The sequence below is a fragment of the Dermacentor silvarum genome, chromosome 3 (genome assembly GCF_013339745.2).
Source record: "Dermacentor silvarum isolate Dsil-2018 chromosome 3, BIME_Dsil_1.4, whole genome shotgun sequence".
Taxonomy (NCBI): Eukaryota; Metazoa; Arthropoda; class Arachnida; order Ixodida; family Ixodidae; genus Dermacentor; species Dermacentor silvarum.
In genome coordinates, this window is record NC_051156.1 from 141,306,498 (window position 1) to 141,330,244 (window position 23,747).

The window sequence follows — 23,747 nt, forward strand, 5'->3', positions numbered from 1 at the left end:
TGTGCTTGTACTCATCCTTGTGTTTGATTAGTGCGTTGCAATGTGTATCTTGTCCAGAAGGTCTCGAGGCTGCGTCGCATTGAGAAGCCTTTATGCTAGCGACGATTGCGGCGCAGCTGTTGTGACGATCATGGGCCGGTATTTTGTAGCGATGCCTTTAAAGTAATAATGCCTTTTCGCGCTTATCGCGCGTCAGTGGTCAGAGCGACGGCCCGCTCGCGTTATCAACGGAATCAGCCGGCCGTGAGCGGTGGATGATAAGACTATTCCAAAATAAGTCATAAGGCATCGCTACAAAATCGCGGCCATGGTGCTGCAGTTGTTGTTGCTGCTGCTGAGCACGAACTATAATCAGCCCTTCCAAAGTACAGTAATGTGACCAAGTGGTCGGGCCAACAACATATAACATGGTAATACCGTGGGACGTTAGTGTTGGAACTGGTGTGTTATTCAACGACTATCAAGTGCGGATCCAAGCAAGGCGGTTCAGCAAACCTTGATGTCGTTCGCCAAGTGATATTTCAAGCACGTATAGCATTCTGGTCCGAGTTTTGTAGGGGACACCAGATGTACACGCAAAATTTCTTCATCAAAATTGATATAACCGCCACATTTGCAGTGACAGGTAGGGCATGTTTGTCGCTTAATTAGAAAAATAATGTGGTGATGTTGATATCGTGGCATTTGAATCTTAATAATTCGGATATTGCCATAAGCGGCCATTGCTGTGTACGGAATCTGATGGTCTATTCGTGCAATACGGCCATATGCGTTTAGCTTCAACTAGAAAGTCACTTGATGTCACGAGGCAGTCACAGCTTGCAGACGGCCAGCGTAAGAATCCGCATTTCGCGGTGGGTACTTCGTGTTTTAAATTATAGCGCTCACGCAGATTGTGAACGATTCGTTGCAAGCGTATATATTCTCATATGTGTGCCACACCCACTCGTCGCTAAGCCCAACACTGCGGTGAGACTACTTAACGCAAGTGCTTAACGAACAAGCAGTAATACTGATATTCAATTTCAAAGATGAACCTCACACGTCAGCACTATTACTGCTACTATTCGGTCTGCCTGTGACCGTTCAGTCCTTGAATTACTAAAGAGACGAGGCGATGGAACGCCCACGTATTCTGCATAGACTGACAGCCCACGCGAGTACTCCGACGTGTTCGCTGATCTCGATATGCGACGTAATACCCTACACAGTGACCACTCATAAGAAGGGGGGGGGGGGGGCATGTTTGTGCAAGTTCCTGCAGCTAAGGATTGCAGGAAGCAAGCACCCGCCACTACCGCTTATGGTATTTCACTTCCAGCCACTACGGTCTGCCGTGAAAACCGGCGGTGGCTTGGGGAGAGGAGAGGGCTGTATACTATACTTTATTTACTCGCCTCCTTCGTTTGAGCGTTTGTTCAGCATAGCTATGGCTATCTTGTTTAGTTTCGTGTTGGAGGTCCTTCGACGATGTTAATGTCCTCGGACTATATACCACTCTGAGTGCTGCGTTTGTGAAATCGAGTACCCTTGACACTACTTTCCAGCAGGCCTCCGACTGTGCCGGACTAAGATTGTACAGTGCTCAAATTTTGAGAACATTCAGCGTATGCCACACCTACGGCAGTTGTCGCAGTGTTTCACTCGCTCACTTGGTTGTTTTGCGTCGGTCAACAGTATACAACTGTGCAGAGAAAAGCGTTTGCGAACTTATGACAAACGGTAAACCCGTACAAACGTATTAAGACAGTGTTCAGGCTTCCTGTAGAGGGCTTTGCTTAGACTTGACCTTTTGGATATATTAAGCCCACACTGTACTTACATACATATGTAGTTAACAGGTAAATTTACTTCCGTGTATGTGTATGTGTTTCCTGTAGAATTCAGGAGTGTTGAAAGGGGTGTTGAAAACGTCTTAATACATCATCTGACAAAACAATGCAAGGCCATGAGTCTACAGCGACACTGTACAGACTACATAGGAAGGCATCTATATATTTCCTATAGGATGTCTAAATAAACATGAGAAGTGCCCTGGTGCATATTCACTGAGCCAGAAACCTCAACTGTGGAAGACCTCTGGATAAGCGTTTTTCTATTTTATTGAAAAAAAGTATTGCTTACCGCTTATGTATGAGCTGGTGAAACGAAAACGTTCTGATGTTTGCGCGCCGTTCACTACAATGGCGGCCGCTCGATTCCCATTTATTGAATGGTAGCGTCGAAATGGCCGTCAATAACAACTGATCTGTATTCGTAACTGAACATCCATTCGTCTAAGTCAATGCGTAGTTCTTCAATATGCAAGGTTGCTGTTGATGCTTCACTGTTACCAAACAGACACATATTATGATGTGTATTTCGCCCCCATATGGTGATCTGCGACGTGCCAATCACACGAGCAACGACTCTGGTTAAAAAAAAAGAAAACGAAAAAAAGACACTCCATCTCCCGCTAAAGGGAATCATGTGTGGATGCGAAGCAGCGGGGAGATGGTTAGCTTGAGCGGGAGATGATTTCGCGGCAGCGGCCCGAGCGCTCATCGCGGCGCTGCACAGGTGAGAGAATGAGGCGCGCGCGCTCCGTCATTTTCATACCGCGGAACTTCCGTGGCGCCCCCAGCGGAGTATGCAGCTGTCGCACCACCTGTCGTGCGCACCGCTCCGGATTCCTAGAGGAGAGAAAGGGGGGGAGCGTAGGAGAGGAGAGAGAGGGGGAGGGGACGCGCATGCGCTGGGTGGGGGTGTGGCACGCGGGCGCCGCTCCGTAGAGGATTCCTGGAGGAGAGAAAGGGGGAGCGTAGGAGAGGAGAGAGAGAGGGGGAGGGGACGCGCATGCGCTGTGGGGATGTGGGACGCGGGCGCCACTCCGTACAGGATTCCTAGAGGAGAGAAAGGGGGGAGCGTACGAGAGCAGAGAGAGGGGGAGAAGACGCGCATGCGCTGTGGGGGTGTGGGACGCCGCGGGAGGGACGGACAGAGCCGCCGGCAAAAAATGCTTCGCATTTAAAAGGAAGCGCGGCAGACGATACTGGATGTAATTCCAGCTGGACTGAAGCTTGATCTTGTGTATTACACGGGAAATGGTATTGAAACAAGACAGAGGCATACAGGAAGGTCGAGACATGAAGTGATCAACAGTGGTTAACAAGGAATGTCTCTGGAACCAACGTTCCTAGAAGGGAATTTACCTTCCTATTCGCCCTGACAAACAACCCTGTATTCGCCCTGACGAAGACAGTCCTCTTGTTGAAACGTCTGCTCCGGTGACATTTCTTGTTCCACCACTGTTGATCAGGGGGAAGCTTAGCAATTTAGCGTGTTTACCAAGCAGGGAGACTGACGGGCCCTCGGTTGTAAACAGCAGCAAAGCGCTAATGACTAGAACGAAGGAAAGAGACACAAGCGCGACGCGAAAGGCATGCATATGCAGGCAAGAAGTTACGCAATCAGCTTTCCACCGCGTAAACAAACAGCGAGAAATCCTAACCATACGAGACTTCTGCACTTAAAGTTCTTGAGCGCTGAAAATACGGACTAGTACTTAACGGTTCTAGCTTAAAAATATTCGATTCCGCGTTGTGATTACCTGCCTTGATGGGAGAAAATATCATCTAACTATTGCCTTACCGGACATTTCTTTTAGCACTTCCTGACTTGTTCGCGCACACGATCAAAATAGTTTTTCGCTAGGATGAAGTACTTTCTCTGCGAAAAAGAAAAAAAAGAAAAATAGACAACCTCAGTTTTACAAAATAACGCCCAGTACTGTTTCCTTTTCTCTCTTTGTCTCTCTATCTCTCTGTGGTTGGTGAACCTTTGCAAAAAGAAATCATGGCGTGCTACATTGCCTGTGTAAAGCTTAGTTTCCAGCAAATATTAGTCACATATCTACCCACCGACGTCCGTTGCCGATAGCGTTTAGGTAGGCAGCCAGAGGTTCTCTCAGTGGCCCCGTCGATAGTAGAATATTTCCTGATTATTCCAACTTTTATCGTTACTTCACGCAGTCTTTCAGGTATCGACAGGTACCGTTGTTGCTGCTGTTGAAAATGCTGTTTCTCGTCAGACATCTTAAGCCGATGGAACTCGGAGGTTACGGCGCCACATTGCAGCAGCTTCACTTAGCTAGACTGAGGCGCAATGATATCAAAGTTTAGTGTAGCAATAATCGCCTAGCTAGAACTATGGATTACTAACTACAAAGCTTACGGCTGTGAAATAGTAGACGCCATTTCTCTTCGCAACTAACCAGGAGTCTAGGCGCCTATTTTCGTCGGACTCTCGAGCGTGTACATACTCATATCAGAAGCGGCAAGCATCCGTCCTGCCTTTAGGGGTGATTATTTTCCGCAACGAGCTTTTTTGCATCTTCCGCGCCGCATTAGAGCGAGGAGCAATGTCATCGCTGCTCATGTGTTTACTCACTCTTGATGAGGCGCAATCAGAGATATGGGTGCCGATGGGTGAGGGTGGCCAATAACTTGGACCTTCACAGTATTTGTGGTCATGGAGTCATTAGAGCAGTTTATCATTATCCCCATACGGATTACCATATACGGAATACCGGAGCACTGGTGACGTAAAGGTGAGCAGCAGTACCGGTGGCGCCACCTTGTGATGCTATGCCACTGAAGGCACAAAAGTGATCTTGTGGGGACGGACTATGTGCTACTGAGGTGTTGGACTTAAAGACATAGGAGCAACCATAATCATGCATTGCTGTCTACTTTTCTTTCTCTTCCCAAGAACATACAACGGAGAAAAAATTCTGGCAGAAACCACCAAAGATGGTTGTCGTAGTCAGCGATAGCTTTCAGGTTACCCTGCTGCGTTTCTCACCTGGATAAGATTCAACCTGGCGCTCGCCCTCTTCACCTTTACCTTCCTCTTATGCGCAATAAAACTGCGATGTGGACGAGTAGGTAATTATTCACTTCGATATATAAGAGCGCACAAAAAGCAGGACCTGCGCCAATCAATCACGTGCCCCTGTCTCTCATCCTACTCTGCGCATGCGCTTCCTTCTCTCCTCCTTACTCTCCTCCTCCTCCTCCTCCTCGACAACTGCGCTTCCTTCTTCTCTCTTTACTTTCCTCATCACTCTTGTTACACCTTCTGTCTGAATACGTACACCTTACCGTGTTAGATCGCCGTCCGCCAGCAACGAGAACCAGGGGAAGTAGATGAAAAAAAGCTATCGCTGTAAAATGTTTCGAACGATGGAACGGTGTTTCTGGTTGAACAACGTGGCACATGAGGTCACTACGAACGCTGTGGGTGCTGCCGTCCATGTCTCTGGTGCTCTGGTAAACCGTGAACTGTTGTACGTGAAACGGACAGGCTAAATCTCTATTGTAGCTTTGGCTACTGTTGCCAGTTCTGCCATAAGCACCGCAGAGTCAACAAAAAGTGGCGAATCACGCAGGCAGCTGTTGCCATGACCATCTGACGGGGACATCGGAACCCGGACTGACTGAAAAAGGTTGTGGTCGGATCTGAAACATGATGACCGTGTAAGTTCCGAGTGCACCGCATAAATGACCCATTCTGTAGAAACCATGAGCGTTTTAGAGGAACAAGGGCATTTGCTTTTCGAGGTGCTCATCAGGGTGCTTTGTTACAGCGAAGTCAGCGAGAAGTACACACGTACTAGAAGGCTGGCCTGAAATAATATGAGCGAAGCTTGTTACGTCACCCCGCTAATTCGCCAGCAGACGTGATACACATGGCTTAGCGCTTTTCATCGCCCATGCCTGCAGTGTAATGCCATCATCGTGGAACATTACTGCGCCTTTAAGCGGCTGCATATTGCGTTCTTGTCGCATAGTTTGCTCTCCTGTTGGAAAAAAGCGAAACGAAGCGTATGTAAAAGTCATACCGAGTCAATAAAGCATTGTTGTTGGGTCCAACGACTCGTCGAAAGTTTTATGCATTTCTGATATTTCATTTCTATACAGTCTACGGACCGGATGAAAGCACCCGGTTTGCCAAATCGTCTTTCAAAATGCCTGCGAAAACCGTGTGAGCGGCGTTTTAATCCTTCTCAATTCTTTATCGCCTCTTTCGCATAAGAGGTATCACGTACAAGAGCTAGAGTTATTGCTGACAAATTTTCCTTTTTATAATTTAAGTTTGAGCGAAGAGCAGGGTCGAGATAGTTGAACGATTTTATTTCGATTGTTTTCATTTGCTCTCTTTGTCAGAGGTCCAAGCATCCCTCCGTCTACGTTGTCGCTACGATTGATGAGTGAACGGTGGATTGCATAAGAAAGGAATAGAACCAAGAGAAAGCCCTCCTGCTATTATACCAGCCTAGAGCACGTTCACAGACAGATCGGAAGAAAAAAAATAGAATATAAAGAGTATCGCATGAAACGTGATTGGCCGAGAATCGCAGAAGCTGCAAGAGATGGAACAGGCCGGATCGAGCGTGCATTTAGTGGCGCGAGCAGATGGGAAGCAAAGGTAAGGAAAGAAACAAAGCAGTTTGTAAGAAGAGGTGTAGGCAAATAACCATAGCGTACAGGGTCGACCACATCTAAGGTGAACACCTCATTAGTATTGAAGCCGGTAAAACTACAGCGTTTATTCTACTTCACGTGTGAAATGTTCGTTATACGATGTGTAATCAAGGTGTCGATAAAGACAATAATGACTTTTCGATTTATGTACTGAACATCAGCTTCTATGATCTCTTGAATACTAATGAGGTGTTCACCTTAGCTGTGGTCGACCCTGTACATGGCATTAGGGAAGGTGACCAGCCAGTAATATATATATATATATATATATATATATTATATATATATATATATAAGCATCAGCCTATATTTATGTCCACTGCAGGACGAAGGCCTCTCCGTGTGATCTCCACTTACCCCTGTCTTGCGCTAGCGTATTTCATGCGCTATATATATATATATATATATATATATATATATATATATATATATATATATATATGTGTGTGTGTGTGTGTGTGTGTGTGTGTGCTGTAGAGCATTTATGCAGACTTCACCTTCATCTGTACAAAACCATCATCAATCAGCGGCTCGTGTTCGTTTTGCGTCGGCGCCATTTTCCTTCTTAGAATGGAATGAAAAACTTGAAAAACTTGATTTTCACAAAGGAGGTAACTCAGGGGCGACTTTACAATTGCTAGTAGGTACAGCGGGGGCGTGGCACTGCGGGTCACGTGACTTCCGCTTAACACGTGTTGTCATGGCAATCGTGGAGCTCCTAGGTGCATAGGGACATAATCGCTTAGGGACTTTTGAGGCACTGGTCTGCACGGCCGCGCGTAGGCTGCTAGTTACTGAGCGTGGCTCTCTTATCTCCGGGACCGGGCGTAGCGACCTTGCAGAGGGCAGCTCCTACGTGCATAGGGAGCGAATCGTTTAGGGCGCGTTGAATGTCTGGCGGTGTCTGGCCCACGCCGGCCGCGCTTTATTATTCTAGCGTTTGTTCTAGTGGCGGAAATCCTTGCAGTAGTGTTGGTGTGGCATGACGGCTTTTGCTCTCGGTGAACTGTGATGGTGTAAACAAGCAGATACTGCTCGCGTTTGTGCCCCGGTGCCACGGAGGAAGCCGCGGTGCCGGGCACCGACGCGAAGTGGCGGTCGTTGGGGTGTTGCGGAGCGCAGGGTAGCAACACCCCAAATTAAAAAAATACTGCTCCAGTCAGGTAGACTGCTCTCTCCCTGATAGTGAGATTATATTTGGATCATCAAAACAGTGATGCATCTATTTAGGAATACCATCGTTTCTTTCTCGCAGGCGCGAGGACAAGCGGGTGCGAGAAAGAAACGATGGTATTCCTAAACAAACGCATCACTGTTTTGATGATCCAAATATAATCTCACTATCAGGGAGGGAGCAGTCCACCTGACTGGAGCAGTATTTTTTAATTTGGGGTGTTGCTACGCTGCGCTTCGCAACACCCTAACGACCGCCGCTTCGCGTCGGCGCCCCGCACCGCGGCTTCCGCTGCGAGCAAACGCGAACACTATCCGTTTGCGCAAAAGCGACGCAATTTTCTCTCTTGCACCCGCTTGTCCTCGCGCCTGTGGACAAACGACTGGCGGTCCCTCCAAAGACCGTCTCGTGCCAGACCAGTGCTCAAACGTCCCGAAGCGATTATGCCCCTAGGCACCTAGGAGCTCCACGATTGCCATGACAACACGTGTTAAGCGGAAGTCACGTGACCCGCAGTGCCACGACCCCACTGTACCTACTAGCAATTGTAAAGTCGCATCCCGGGGAAGGTGGAGCCCTCAGTCCAGGGCCCCTGTGGCCTTTGCCATCTTGCTAGCTCTGTCGATCAGCTTGAGCTGTTCTTCACGCTTCGAGCAGGGCCGTGGTATTTCAAGTGGTGGAGGTGCTTTAAGATCCCTTCGACCTCAATCCAATTCAAGATCTCTCCTGGAGCTACGTTCGGGACGCCGCTTATGTCAAGAGGCCACCACTGTCGCAAGACCAGCTCGCAGCGTCCACCAGCACGGTTCAAGTGCCAGCCAACCACCCTCTGGCTTGCCTGGTGAGGACGTTGAAGACTGGCTCGACAACTACGATCGTGTCAGCGAGTGCAACAAGTGGAACGAGACATCACAGTTAACAAACGTACCATTTTACGTCTCTCAAGTAGCCAAGACATGGTTCCTGAATCATGAGAGAGACTTCCGTGATTGGTCTTCTTTCAAGGAGCAGCTACGGCGGATTTTTGGCACACCCACGGTTCGTTCGGAAGTTGTGAAAAAGAGGCTGTCTGAGCGCATACAGTATTATGGCGAGTCCTATACCTCGTACATTGAGGACATCCTCGCACTTTGCCGCCGTGTCGACAGTGTCATGCCAGAAACTGACCGCGTGCGACACCTTCTTAAGAGTATAGGATCTACTGCTTTCAACGCACTCGTCGCTCAATACCCTTCGACGGTGTCGGACGTCGTCTCCGTTTGTCAGCGCCTCGACGCCCTGCAATCAAGTCCGCTTGCAACCGGAACTTTTCCGACAACTCCCTGGCAAACAGTATTGAGATCCGGTCCATCATTCGAGCCATATTTCGCTTGAATGGTCGTGTTCGCGTCGCACTTCTTCGCGATAGTGCGCTGCTTGTGTTGTACTGGGAAGTAAGCCTGAATATCCCAACAATGCGAATGCCATTCGGCGGGGCGCAGTGAGCTGTGAACGAAGCTATGGAATGGCCGGCAGAAAGGACCTCGCTATTAGGCAAGAAGCCAACTCACGTGCGTCGAGCAGAATGGGTCGCCGGTGTTTTCATCGACGCAGTTGCCGCCCCACTGCTTGGGTAGCTGGTCGGCATCCACGTACTTCAGGATCTCTTCCTTCCAGTTGTCGCCTGCGCGCCACAAGAAACACACGTTTAGTCGCCCCGGTATCGCACGCGCGTGTGCCTATTTGTTTTCGGTTTGGCACGAGGCTTTTGTTGATGTTGTTCAGCGGAAATGGCACACGAAGAACAAAAGCGGTACATCATGACAAATCCGTTTTGCGGAAGCCCGCAACGTGGAAGTAGTTTTATGAAAGCGAAATATGGTCATTCGCCCAAGAGCTGCACTAAAGTAAACATGAAGCGCACAGGAAAGAGCGGAACAGTGTTCAGTGCCCACCCAAGCACAAGTTTTGAGAACGCACAAGTTTAATAAGTGTGTCTAGGCACTTGCCGTAGATGACTTAAGAAGTGTCTCTAATCGTCTATGGTAGACGACTAGAGACAGCTTGACAACGTCTTGACAAGGGCAAGTAGCTTGGAAGCCGCTACTTGCCCTGCTTTAAAGGCTCCGTTATGTCAACAACATTACATTGTAGCAGGCGAACGTCAGCAGTCATCTAACTGCAAAACGAAGGCGTGCCTTTGCCCATTGTTTGGCCTATCACTCACTGCATCGGTGGTTTTTGCTGCAGAAAGGACATTGCAAACGGTGGCCTGCTAGTCCGGTAGCGCCAGACAATTTTCTCGTCCCTGACGTATCCAGAAGAGGGTGCAAACACTGCAGCACGTCGGCTACGTTTTATAGACAACTGCAAAGGCGGTTGTACTGTCAAAATGGTATGAAATGTCACCAGATTGAAGACTTATTGGGCCGAACTCGTGTGTGTCCAGCGCTAAAGATAATTGATATAAGAAAGTGAAAAGGTAAATTCAGCATTACAGATGGCGCGACAGATAATGATGAACTGAATAAAATAGAAAATTCCCATGCGTATGGCGCGAGTTATCATGTTTCTGGAAGGGCTTCGCTTAGCTTTGAAGGAGTTGTCGCGCTTTTTCGCGTAAAATGCCGCGTCTTCTCGCGTTTTTATGCAACTGGGAACGAATATATCAGCGGTAGCACGCTTAATGCTCCTGACAGCGGCACTCGGGAGGAGGAATTGCTGAGATTAACAGCCAGGCTAAAATCGCCTGTAGCAAAAACGCAACCACCATCACCACCAGTTGCAGACACGGGTGATATTACTAGATTTAACACTGCCATGAAATGGCCGGTTGACGTACTAAGGTCTCAGTAATGTCCGTAATCGAAATGAACTAAACAGTTGACATCCTAAAATGGTACTTGCCTTTCCCGAGGACGTGAACTTTCGTAAGCGTGTTTCCTGTGAGCAGGGGCTTGATCAGGTTGAACAGAACGGAGAACAGGGACGGAACTAGGAGTGGGGAAAAAAGTGAAAAAAAGGAAAGAAAACGTAAACAGCTTTCACATATCATTCACCCGACGTGGACGCCAAACTAAGCCGTCACCATGCAAACCGCTTCTCGTAAAATATAAACACGAGCAAAATAAAAGAATGACGTCTTAAGCTTCAGTTGTCCCCTGACGAAGGTACGTCTCCTGGTAGAAACGTAGGATTCAGCCTGAGACTTCTTTCTTTTGTCAATTCATTGTTGGTCCTTTTTAGAGCGGAGCTATTAGGCGCCCGTTCCTGCGGCGATCGTCGGCGTAACCGAGCGAACGAGGAGGAAAGACGCGAGGAGGAAAGCGGAGAAGGAGGGTATGGCGAAAGCGTGAGAAGAAAAGTGTAGTGTGGCGACGATGGCTATAAGATGGCGCCAGAGTAGCGCGCATCGTCTGGGAGGTCTGTCTGCGGCGGCGGCTGCTGTAAATCGCGTCCATGGAGGCGTCACCCACGCGCTGGCTCTCGCGATCTCCAGATTATCGAGGAAGTCGCACCACACTTCGCTCCGTTTGCAACGTGCCGAACGAGACAGTTTGTCCGCGCCAGCCAATATATCGCGAAATGAAAGCGCGTATAGGAAGTATAGGAACTTTCGCATTGGGGAGTATCGTAATCGTCGGCGAATTTTTTTCAAGTCTTCATCTTCCTGTGACACCTTTGTCTTTCTTGGATAAGTGCTATATCATCGATCCGGAATGTGTAGCAAGTGTACATGAACTGCATGCTTTCAGGCAGAGGTGGCACTGGGAAGCAGGATATAATTTACAACGTAGCCCGTAGAATCGACAAATGACTGAGTAAGCCTTCCAAGGCTGCCCTTTTGCGACATTGCACACCCTTTCGATCTGTCGATGATTTTGACAGCTTCCCACATGCATTCCATTTGATAAGATCCGGCACGCTTGCAGCATCCTTGCAACGTCAATTCATAGATCAGCCTTTTGTTCGAATGCTTCACGAACCGATCGAACGACGCTATATCATGTTACACCATCTGATCTCTGTCAGTTGCGCCCCTTGATATACCGCTACCTCGGCCTGCAGATTACCCCCTCCATGCAGATCTTCTCGTCTGTACCTCACTAGGAGGATCATCCGCTTCGCCCGGCAGTCCCAATCGTTAGGCGGTTCGAGAATGTTCCACTGTCTATATCGACATCTATCAACCAATACATTTGAAATATCGAATTATGCGTGACCCACAGCCCCGTCCGTTTGAGCTGAACAATTATGTCGCGCTGGCACTGATCCTAGCTAACGTTATCACTACACGCGCGCGGAAATGCTGGTTCTAACGCACTCGACGCTCTTCCAACGGTCTGTCGGGCCATGCTCATGTCTTGATAAACGCACCGGTGCGCGTGAGATCGCGGAAGCTAAGCAGCATTGCACTCTGTCAGTTCTTGGGAGAGAGACCACTTGGGAGCGCCAAATGCTAATGAGCGCCCATTCTGTCACGGAATATTTATAAAAAATTATAGTTGTTTCTCTCGAGATAGACATGTTACAGGATCACGGCAAGAGATGCATCTCACGTTCAAAACCCTATAGGCAAACATCCTATATGTTTTGACTTCCATTCTTACGCTTAGAAGAAGAAAGAAATACCTTTTCAGATGTATGCGAATACAAGCAACTCGTGCAGCAAAAAGAGCGAATCTGCATAAAGAAGTTATCACGCTCTTCGGAAGATCTGGGAGTCTAGCCCGCCCGTGGCTCTTCGACACCGATCACGCCGCCTTGACGTGGTCTGTATCAGTTTGGAATTTCCCTACAGGTACAGCTACACCATAGAATGAATTCTGGCTACGGCTGGTCAAAGCCCAACGCCCTTTCGCGAAAAAAGCAGTTCCCGGCCTCGCACAATTTGTATCTTGCTTAGACATTTTTTCCTTCTCCTCAGCCCCGTATATGCAAATGCATGTTCTGGAACAAAGACTCAGGTACTAGCTATCCATGGAAGATGCTATCGAGCCGAAACTGACTCGCGAGTTCGTTCCTTCTGTAAAGGGCGCGACTTGACTCCGATGTTTTAACGACCTTGACTCCGAATGTTTTGACGGCGGCCGCGACGCGGCCGCCTCAAACGACGTGCCTGCCCTCCCCCTGTCTATACAGTTCTGAGAACCGCCCATCTTGATGAATGTATTTACGCGTCGGTGGCGACGGCGAGAGATTCACTGCATGCATAAGCGTTCGGTTGCGCCGCAATCGAGCCTCTCCAGGTCGTCAACGGCGCGTTGCGGAGCCGGAATTTGCGCGCGCACGGCGCTTGCTAATAAAAACTTTCAGGAGCTCCCGAGCCGCACGCTGCAAGGCGAAGCGCCACCAAGAAGCGACGCGCCGCATTCGTCGTCGGCTATACGCCAAATGTCGAAACCAATCACGCTTTCACGTAAGTTTACCTTATATGCTAAAAGCGTTGGTTTATACTTCGGTGCAGCGGGCTCGTAACTGCGCCTCGTTCACTTTGGCGACAGACAAGACGCTTAACCACTGAATGCGACTAACTCAGTTTTGGCCCAGCGTAATACCAAATTTATTCCGCAGCTGTGCGCTCGGCACCTGCAACCATGGAAACGTCTGTGCTTGATCAACACCAACTCGGCTATTGAACAACAGTAGGCGGTGTCAACTTGGTTCAGCGGGGTACACATACGTCGAGGTGGCTCAGTGGCCATAACACTTTCGCTCTCGAGCTTGAGGTCGCGGGTTTGAATCACGGCCACATTCTGACAAGGGTTGGGAGAGCATGAAAGCTCGTAGACTTAGATTTAAGCGAACATAAAGAACCCAAAGGTAGCCAAGATTTGCCCGTAGCCTTCCATTATAGCGTCCCTCATAGCGAGCTGCATAATCTTGCGTCGTTAGACATGTCGACAACAGGTCAATTATTTAGCGCGAGTAATGAATTTAACATCGCATAGTTGCTGTAAGGCCCTTTGCTCAATAACTGTTGGATGTTAATTTTATTACCCTTTGCTCAATATCCCCAAGTGTAGGGTAGTCAACCGGGCACGCCTTTGGTTAACGTCCCTGCCTTACCCTCTTCGTTTCTCTCTTTCTTTGCTCAATAGAGACCATGCTTCTGCACGTGACCCAGCTCTTGTGCGCCGGTAGGAGCTATTAGTAATGAGCCATGCGGCGCCTTTACTTGTAATTTGAAACTCCCGCCAAAGTTTGCCCGCTCATTGCATGTCGTACAGCAGTTACGACATTGGAGACTGTTAAAGGTCCCGAACCATTGGACTGATTTCTTGGGCGCGTACGAAAGAACGATGGGCTCGCTTAAACGCGTGTATTGCTGACTTTGAATTCAAGGCAGTCAGTTACGTAACGTAATCGGCATTACGCGAACTTCGCTGTCCTAATTTTAGCAATCCTGAGCACGAAATTTTGTTCACGTGCACGAGAAGAGTAGTAACACTTGGATCTGCTTTCGATGCAATAAAGGGCGTGGTTTATTGGCTATTGCATTGCGCTTCTGACCGCGAGGTCACGGCTTCGATCCCGGCTGCAGCGGGTGCAGTACGATGGGGGCGGAATGCAAAAAAAAAAAAAAAAAAAAAAAAAAAAAAACGTGTGTGAACCGCGCATTGCGAGTACGTTAAAGAACCTGAGATAGTCAAAATTAAACTGCAGTTCGCCACTATGTATGCAGCGCGTTTCAGAACATGATCGTGGTTTTGGCATACAGAACTTCAGGATTTAATTTTAATTAAGGGCGCGGTGCAGAAATGATGTCGAAATCGCTGGGCACGTGGCGCCACCGCATCGATCCCTATAATAATAGTAATTAAAAACAGAGAAAAAATAAAAAAAAAACTGTTAAAACCTTTTAATGTCCCCGGTGCCTACACTTGCGACTTGCATTTCGAGGTAAATAACCTCGTTTAATAATGTGTCGAAACGTACGCAGAATGCCAGAGTTAATTTAGAAGACGCTGCGTTAAAAAAAAAATAAAAAAAATATCAGTTTCATGACAACGCCGCAGAGGTTTGCCTCTACCACGCTTTGCACTAGTTGCCCTTCGTAGACTGAATCGATGCATTGAAAGTGGTATCTCCAATTCGGTCAATAGAGAAAACGACCCCCATTATCCTCAGGTACTCGGTGAACGCGAAGACACATGCGGATAAAATTTATTGAACACACGCTTGCACGAAGCGATAAATGTACGCCTGTTAGGGTTAACTAGGCCCACTGCGTCTTTAGCTTTTGTGCCAGGACATCTGCTCAATTATCGTATTCGTAACCTTGTTGGCGTAGAGAACGGTTAGTGCACATCATGCAGCCATTGAACAGCTTCCTTCTTCGCAATCTTATATAGATTGTTTTTTAAGGTACATTGGTGCAGCTGGATTAAATAACTTTAGTTAAACTGATATAACCTGGCCTAAACTAGTTTACGGCATGGAAATGACCACCACTCCTTGCTTACCGTTGATGACGAAGGCTTGATGTAACCGCTCCTGGGTAGTTGGCCTCGTACATTCGGATAAATGCCGACACTGCGCTCACAGCTGAAAAACAACAGAAAGAAAAAAACGTATAGCATCTTATGTAGCATATATAGTTATAAATAAAGAATTGCAGAGGTCAAATTAAATTTTTTTTAGGAAACCACGGAGAACACTAACCGGTCCCCACGTGTTGCTTTTCTATTTGAGTTATTAGTTGCAACCGATGCGTTCAACGTCGGCAGCACAGTGTCCTAGAAAAAGTTCTAAAGCGAAAAAAATCCAGCGAGAACCTCGATGTGACACGATTGCCAATCAGACTTTGAGAGCTGTGCGTGGCAACCAGTGTGTTGACCAGTTTGACAACACGCTAAATAAGGACATATGCAGATCATTATGAGGTGCACACAATGTTTCCTCAGTTGTCCACCACCAATCAATGAACCTCAAGTTAACGAACAAGCTAACAAACAGCCCGCGTAAGCGCAAGTGCTTTCCTGCGAGGCTGGAAAGTATACAAAGCATCGTACAGGCACATCACTTAAACACAAATGAAGCACCTAAAATTGTTGGCCATCGATTTCTCCTAATTCGGCAGCGGATTTATTCCAAAGAACTTTCTTGCCTTCGGTGGTGAGGGCTTGCAGCATGGAGAAGTTGTCGAAGTCGAAGATCACCGTCTGTGTCTCCACGACCTTTCCCAGCTGCATACAGAAGAGAGAGAGAGAAAAAAAATGTCTACACAGATGCTAATCTTCAACGTCATTACTGTCAGTGAAGGTGATATATTACTGCAACAGCAAGGTTTTCCCAACAAGACTTCTTCGAATGGGAACGCAGGTCACTGCGGGCTGTGGCGAGAGCAATCGAACGGTCAAGAGCCCCTTGCAAAACGCACCTGGCGTTGAAAGAAGCTGTACAAAGCATAAAGAAGCAGATTCGAATCACGCGACAAGTGATGCGTGACGATAGACGGCACAGCAGCAAACTTGTCCGAGCGTTTAGGACAGCAAATGAAGCTCGCGAAAAACAACACGTGCTTCAGGCCCCAGCAGAGCATGAGTAGCGACGAAGGAAAATTCGTGTAGGCATGGTAACTTTGCTGTTGTGTCCGTGATGTTAACTCATAGCGGGTGAATAGAGAAGGTCATAGCAGGTGAACAGCGAGGTAGAGATGCGACGTAATTTTGGTGACGTGGCTCCTCCTATTGATCTGGGAGGAACTCAACGTTCGGCGCGGGCAGGCTTTGGCGCTCATTTCTTGGCGAACTGACTCATTGCGTCTAGTCACAGGGGGCTACCCACACGATTAACTGTTCGCTGCGCAGACAAAATATGTTATTCTGTTAGTATATTCGCCGATTCTACTAGTTTAGGGAGGCGTCTGGTTACCTGACAGCTTTTTCAATGCCTATTAATATCACAGAGACGAGACGAGAACAGCGTATTTGGTGAGTGGGTGCAAGTAGACAGCCGCAATGTTTAAGCAGAAAAAGAAAGAAAGAAAGAAGACGCTTTACGTAGTATCACGGCTGTGGTGTGTGGGAAAGGCATAGTCAGTTGGTCGGAAATGTTGTAAAGTGATTGCAATATACACCATAATCTTCCTAATATTTTTAAGTTTTAGGGAGAACCACCACACACAAAAAATGAGGTTCGTTCCTCTTCCAAAGGAACATGTTAGAAAAACATGCGTTTTGTGAAGCAGTGGCGCAGTTCTTGGGAATTTCCTAATACAAGTGTTTATGGGTATCAAAGGCATTCAACCTTTCTCATAGCTTTTCATCAACGCCTAGAAACGTGTGAAATTTTAACGCTACCAAATGTTTTCGTGCCAGCTCAAGAACCAACATGAGTCTCACACTATCACCACTTCCAGCGAATAGATGGAGGGACTTCCTTAGGGCGTAGGCTGCAGCTGATACCTTTCTTTGAAACTGCAAGTGCACTCATTTGCAGCTTAATTCCCATGTGGCAGCACCATATTGCTATAAAGCAAGCGGGAAACATTGTTCCTTTCAAACAAGAGTATATATCAGGCTTATTTTTGATGGCGAAGGAAGTTATTAGAGGTTGCGTGTTATTTTGCCTCCATAAAACAATTTTCGATCTGGTCGACGATAACACAATAAAACTGCATTCTGTTCTCTTTTTGCGGAGGCCTGGAACATTGCAGACAGCGTTCCCAATTTGGCTCCAGGTGTCGCTAAGAATTCTCTTTATGTAATCGAAAAGCTTTTTTGTGATGTACGGCATCTCGCAAAGGTTCTTAAATTTGCCAGCTATAGTGACGTGTGGCGGCGTTGCGCTCACCTGCGATTGGATTCAAATAAAGTGGAAAGATTAACTGGTCAGCCGTCGAGATAAGTAAGCGACGATTAGAATATTGGTGGAAAAAAAGCAGGGAAGGGATTTAACAGAAGCGGAGACATTGCAAGCGTAGGTAATGGTACAATATAGTTAGATACATCTTATATACGAAAGTTAAGATCGAGATCAGATAGGCAAAATACTAGATAGCGATAGATATATTAAAAACTGATTAAATCAAGCAGGCTAGGTGACTATTTGTCTCTGCCCCGTTTCAAAGGGGATGCCAATAAACATCATCATCAGCATCGTCCTCATCATCAACTATGTAAATCGTGCGTGGAAAGCACATACACGTGTGAACGCCTCTGCACTACAAAGGCAGTCCGTTGCCAGCATGGAGGAAGGAAATCCTAGGAGAGGCCCTGGCCAGCACGAACGTATTGGAGAAGGTGTGGCGGAAGTCACGTGCTGTTTTTCGCAAAGGAGCACTGGGACGGGTACCCCAAATGTCAACGTTGCCATGCCAACCGCGCTCTTGAAGCTTTCGCGGCTGCTCTCGATTTCTGAAAAAGTGAGATAAGACGCACGGTGTCTTTCCGCAGCACCATTTTGTTCGGGAGAAAAGCTGACGCCGCCAGCAACAGATACACTCAAGCAATCACGGCGCGGGTCTTCGTTGTATTCTTCAACGTGCCACGGAAAAACACAGGAGTGTGTCTGCTTCACTAAAACTGCTACGCACGCGCGTCAGCAGCAGACACTTCCGGCGGCTCGTAGCAATGGAAGCGACCACTGCGCACCTCCCCCCCCCCCCCCTCCCCGCACGCACGCACGCACGCACGCACGCACGCACGCACGCACGCACGCACGCACGCACGCACGCACGCACGCACGCACGCACGCACGCACGCACGCACGCACGCACGCACGCACGCACGCACACGTGTGTCTCACACTGTATCATGTCAACCATACGGTTAGTAGCATTCTGGTGTGCAGAACTATTGCGGACATGGCATTATATGTACACGGCCACCATTTCCGCTAGACCTTGCTCGGCGTACGTCACATATGTTTTACGCTGGCCCCGGGCAGGTGCTGCCACACTCTCCCGTCTTCGTGACGAGATAGCTTGCTCACCTTCTTGGACTGTTCTCGCATCTTCTTCATGCCCTGTTCGCAGCGCCAAGCCATGAGCATCAGGATCTCCTTAACTGTGCAGCCCCGAAGGAATGCTGCAGGAAGAGAGAGTGAGGTTGCACATGGTATTGTCGGCGACCAGTAGTACTTGCTCCTCGATACCAGCTGAGTTCATGGTTGACATATTACTTTATAGTAATATGTAAAGTTCGCCGGAAAGGAATCTTAAAAGAAAATCTGGTGGCGACGTCACCTTTGTATTACCGGACAGACTACTTGCGATGTCATAACACTGTCATAATCTGATTAAGTTAGGTAGTGGTTTATTCATTTATGAATTGCAGTCGAAGGTCAACGCGTACCCTATCTAGAAACTTTAGTGAGCTAGTCCTGTATTATGATGACTGACATGTGCGAAGGTATCGGGGAATTGGTGCTGCCATCATGAGTCATGGGCGTCGCTGCTTGGGCATGATATTTAAGAACTTCAGCCGTAATTTCACACGCTCTTACACAATCCCTTAGTACCTTGAAACAAACTCCAATATATGCCATTCTATCAGCATGTTCGAAGGCGCCATCGTAGTTCAGGTGTTAAAGATACGGAATATTTTTGCACTTTCACCCAGGCGTTTATCTGGTGCGTTAGCGTAAAGAAAGGAAACCAACGACTACAATGTTGGGAAGAAGAAGCGGCTAGTACGTACGCTTGATCTGGAAGTTACCGAACGGGTAGATCCACACGGGGCCTCCCTGTTTGTCGACGCCGTACATGCCACCGATCAGGGTGCTGTGCACGAACTGTTCAGGGAAGGAAGCAAGGCGGAGGTTTGGCAAAACGAAAGAAAATACAAATGATTACCATTTCACTTGCTATAAACGAAGAGATTAACATAAAAAAGTAAGGTAACTAAACCAAAGCTCGTTCAATGCTACTTAGTACGCTCCTATGACCTCGACAAGAAGAACAAGAAAAAAGAAAAAGAAATCAGCAGTCTTCAGCGATTCCGCCGACTCCGAACTCATTTACTCCAACAGCAGCAGGCTCTCATTTACTGCTCTCAGCAGGCTCTCACCGCCATCTTATCAAGAACTTAAATCTTTGCTATGCACTGAACTACTTCGTCCGTCATAGTTTTGCGTGCTGTGGCCTCCGAAATACACGCACAAGCGCCACTAGTCTCAGAGTGTACACGGCACACGTATCCCTGCAGAGGTTTGTCAAGCGCCAAGCGCAGTGGTCAGCGTGTCCAACTGCACATTGCTACACGCGCATTATTTCGAATCCCCGTGGCCGTGGCTTTGGGCAAAGTTCTACTTTTCTCCTTATAGTGATATGGTGAGGCTGAAGCCGCGGAGAAAGACTTGACGGAGGCCGCGTGGTTGGCGTTGAAGTACGGACATAGCAAACCCGCTTTCGAGCTCTTAATTGCCGTCACAGTCAAATGGGTAGGTAGCGTTGTTAACAATCATCCTTCTTTTCCAGGCTGATTTACAAGTAGAACCGCAGACGGGCAGCCTATTGGTGCTAGGCCATAGGTAAGGTTAAGTATCGATAAGTTTAAGTAGTAGGTGTTATGCAGTAGGCCCGTCAGTGATAAGAAAAGACATGAGGATACTGCAGTGATGGGTCGCATTTACGACATCAGTAAACTAACAGGTGATAGCGAGCAGGTAATTATTATTTTTGCAGTGACACTTGGCATATTCACGAGGACTGAGATGATCTTCTTTATTATGCTTCTGGAGTAACCCTGAAAGTGGTGCAGTCAGGACAACACAAATATGGAGGTGGGCATTACACGAGGTCGTCGAGTTTTTCTCTTTGGATTGCGCGAAGTCGAAATGCATTGCGCCGTGCAGGCGTATATATTACTTTTTAATTTCGTGCTGGATAACTGAAGAATATTTCGGTGCACTGATGGTAATAGCTCTTGCTGGGACAACCACATCACCGGACGAACACTAGAGGTTTGTGGAACCATCAGTATAAATATGTACACTGTCCGCATACCTATCGTGCAAAAGAAGCAGAGACCGTTGTTTCAGCACAGGCAGACGACAGATCAGATTTTTTTCCTGATTCCTGGTATACTGAGATGTACTGTGGGGCTAACAAGACACCAAGGGGGTATCGATGGTTTAGATGCAGCGGTGAAGCCCGAGGGAAGTTTGTCGTTGCACTTGACGATAGTTATAGAGAACGATGCTTGGCGCCTGTCTGAGGGTAGTGTAGCAAGGTGGTGATAGGGGGCACGTGCAAAATGTCTGATGTGCGTTCTTAGGGCTTCCACCGTAATGTGAGTTTGCATTGGATGGCCCCGAGCAATTGCAATAGTTGCCTCTGTTGACGTGCATCTGGGCTTGAGCTTGTACTGCCCGCAGAACACGAATATTTGTCCTGCAAGTGTTGCTCAGTACAGGTAGACTATATCTTAGAAAGCCGAGAAAGAGAGCTCTGTAGAGTTTCAGCATTGCGTCTACTGACATCCCCCACGTCTTTGCCTGCCAAGTTTTTTAACAACTGGGAAGTTGCTGTCAGGCGCTGTTTCATGTAGGCCACGTGCGGCCTCCAACAGAGGTCTCGGTCAATGATTACGCCCAGAAACCTACGGAACTAGCTGCTCTGCGCGCTGCACTTTGTTTAGTCAATCGGAAACCACCTCGACAATGGTCAATCTTCAGTGACTCAAAAGCAGCCCTACAATCTGTGCTATCAGCTCTGCGTCGCGGGCCATACGAACAGCTCGCATTCGACATTAGATGCCTACTCCATACATCACATGAAAAAGGACACCACGTGACTTTTCAGTGGCTGCCAAGTCACTGCGGCGTCATAATGACGCTCGGGCAGCTCTTGAAGACACACAGGAAGAGGCAATACCACTTTCACGGTCCGACGCAGCCAGCAGACTTCGAGTGTGTGCACAGGACATCACACTCTCTATATGGTGCACACCAAGCATCCAGACCAACCGGAGTAATCGTCAATACCACCTGCCTTCTTTGATGCATCTCTGTATGCCAACTGGACTCCGCCAAAGAGAGGTCACTCTGCTTTATCACTTACGGCTAGGGGTGGTATTCACGAAATCTTATTCATTTCTCATTGGAATGGCCGACACCGCTTTTTGCAATGTTTGTCTTTGCGAGGAGACGCTAGAACACATTCTATGCGACTTTTCCTGAATATAATGTTCAGAGGCAGTCCCTGGAGTGCTGTTCTAGCGCACCTTGACAATAGACCAATGTCAGTTGAAACGATTCTCACATGTCGTTGACAAAAGACATCGCAGCTTAAGGCGACGAAGGGACTACTTAGGTTTTTGAAAGAAACGGGCTTGGACAGGCGGCTGTGACAGTGATGTCACGTACCACGCAAGAGTGACGGACTGTGACTGACGATGTGTGTGCTGTGCTATGTGCTGTCTCTCTCTCTTCCCCATCTTTCGTTTTCCCCCATCCCGCTCCCATGTGTAGGCTAGCAAACCGGTTGTGCTAAACCCCTGCCTTTCCTTCTCCACTCTTTCCGTCCTTACGGTGCACTACCAGATGTAGGTCTTGTGTCTCTCTACCAGCGGATCAAGCAGGTGGCGATTCTTTGGAAGCATGCTCAATCGTCCTGCTATAGTGGGAGCCACTATCGTGCTTATTTTTATGTGCGCAGATATCGACGTGCTGTTTGAACAAAGGTTTTAGTATGCCCCGAAGGTTATAAGGCTTCCCCGAATGCCGTACTTTAAGATCTCTAGCATACACGTGAAACTAGATTCAACTCGCTCACCTCTGGTGGCTTGTAGTCGTCCTTTGTCAAGCCATCGATGTTGTTGGCTTTCCTCCACGCAATGCTCTGCGAAAAAAAAAAAAAAAAAAAATCTCGGTGTTCTCAAACTTATGCCCGGTTTAACGAAGCTCAATCACTCGCGGCGTCTTGCTCTCTCGCAGAGCCGACAGTGTTGAATATCATGCCCAGATAATGCATTATTGAGTACTTGCCTTTTTCATCATCTCTTTAGACTGCTGGATGTCGAAGTTCCGGGCTGTCGTCCGGGTTGGTCATGCAAGAAAAAAAAAGCACGTGTGCTTACTAAACATCAGGCTAAAACCCTCGATACTCGTGTAGGGTGCACACAGGCACACGCACTGACACACACCTCTGTGCACGCATGTGTTCCATCGCGCGCAAGAGAGAGAGAGAGAGAGAGAGAGAGAGAAAATGACAAATGAAAGGCAGGGAGGTTAACCCGGACTGAGCCCGGTTTACTACCCTACACTGGGGGAAGGAAAAAGGGCAGGGAATGATTAGAAGAAGAAGAGAAAGTCCCCTGTGGATATCGTTGACGTGGTAAGTTTTCTGCTCTATATCACTGACAGTGACTCAGTCTGGATCACAGACGTCACTCAACCCTGTAGTTTTTACAAACCGCAGCAGTGCTTTTGTGGCCTTTTGTAGCTGCGATATGCGAGGCCATGGTCCCAAGATCTTGTTCAAGGTGAACGGTTTTCTATCCAACTGATTTATAACTGTGCAGAGGTCGGGCAAACGTTTTGTCGAAGTAACCAGGTAGGCATGCTTAGCTCCAAACCGTATATGCTTTATACGCACTTCTATTCAATTTGATTCAGTTTATTCACACCGTGTAGATGTCGCAAAGCTTGGGCAATAATTAAGCGAAACAATTAGCTTGAGGAAAGCCCAGGCCCCTATCTACAAGGCATACAATAGAAGCATGCAAGCATATTTTTTACGTTGAATAAGAGGGTAAATCACATATGCCTGAATTCACAGCTTTTGAGAACCTCACCAAAAAGTTACAATGTTTGTAATAACATTTACAAGGCACAAACTAGTGTTTTCAAATTGGAACAATTAAGACATTGAGGATATATACCAAGGAGTACAGAAGAAGTATTCAGATTGAAGTAAGCATTTCAGCACGCTTGTCTTTCTCTAAACAAACAACAACAATATGGCTTGAACTCTCTTCTTAGAGTCGAAAAATGCAAAAAAAGGAGGTACTGTAAGAATTCATTTTTAATATCTCGAATGCTAAGGGTTTCCAGAAGTATTCCACTACTTACCAATGTGTTCAACAAGTGAGGCAAGCTATACCGTAACATCTGTCCTCCAT

At 47.6% G+C, this 23,747-nt stretch overlaps 1 pseudogene; it reads right to left on the reverse strand.

The window, feature by feature from the left end:
• The window catches only part of LOC119445852 (SEC14-like protein 2), a 70,081-nt pseudogene that overhangs the window by 3,279 nt on the left and 43,055 nt on the right, over positions 1–23,747 (reverse strand).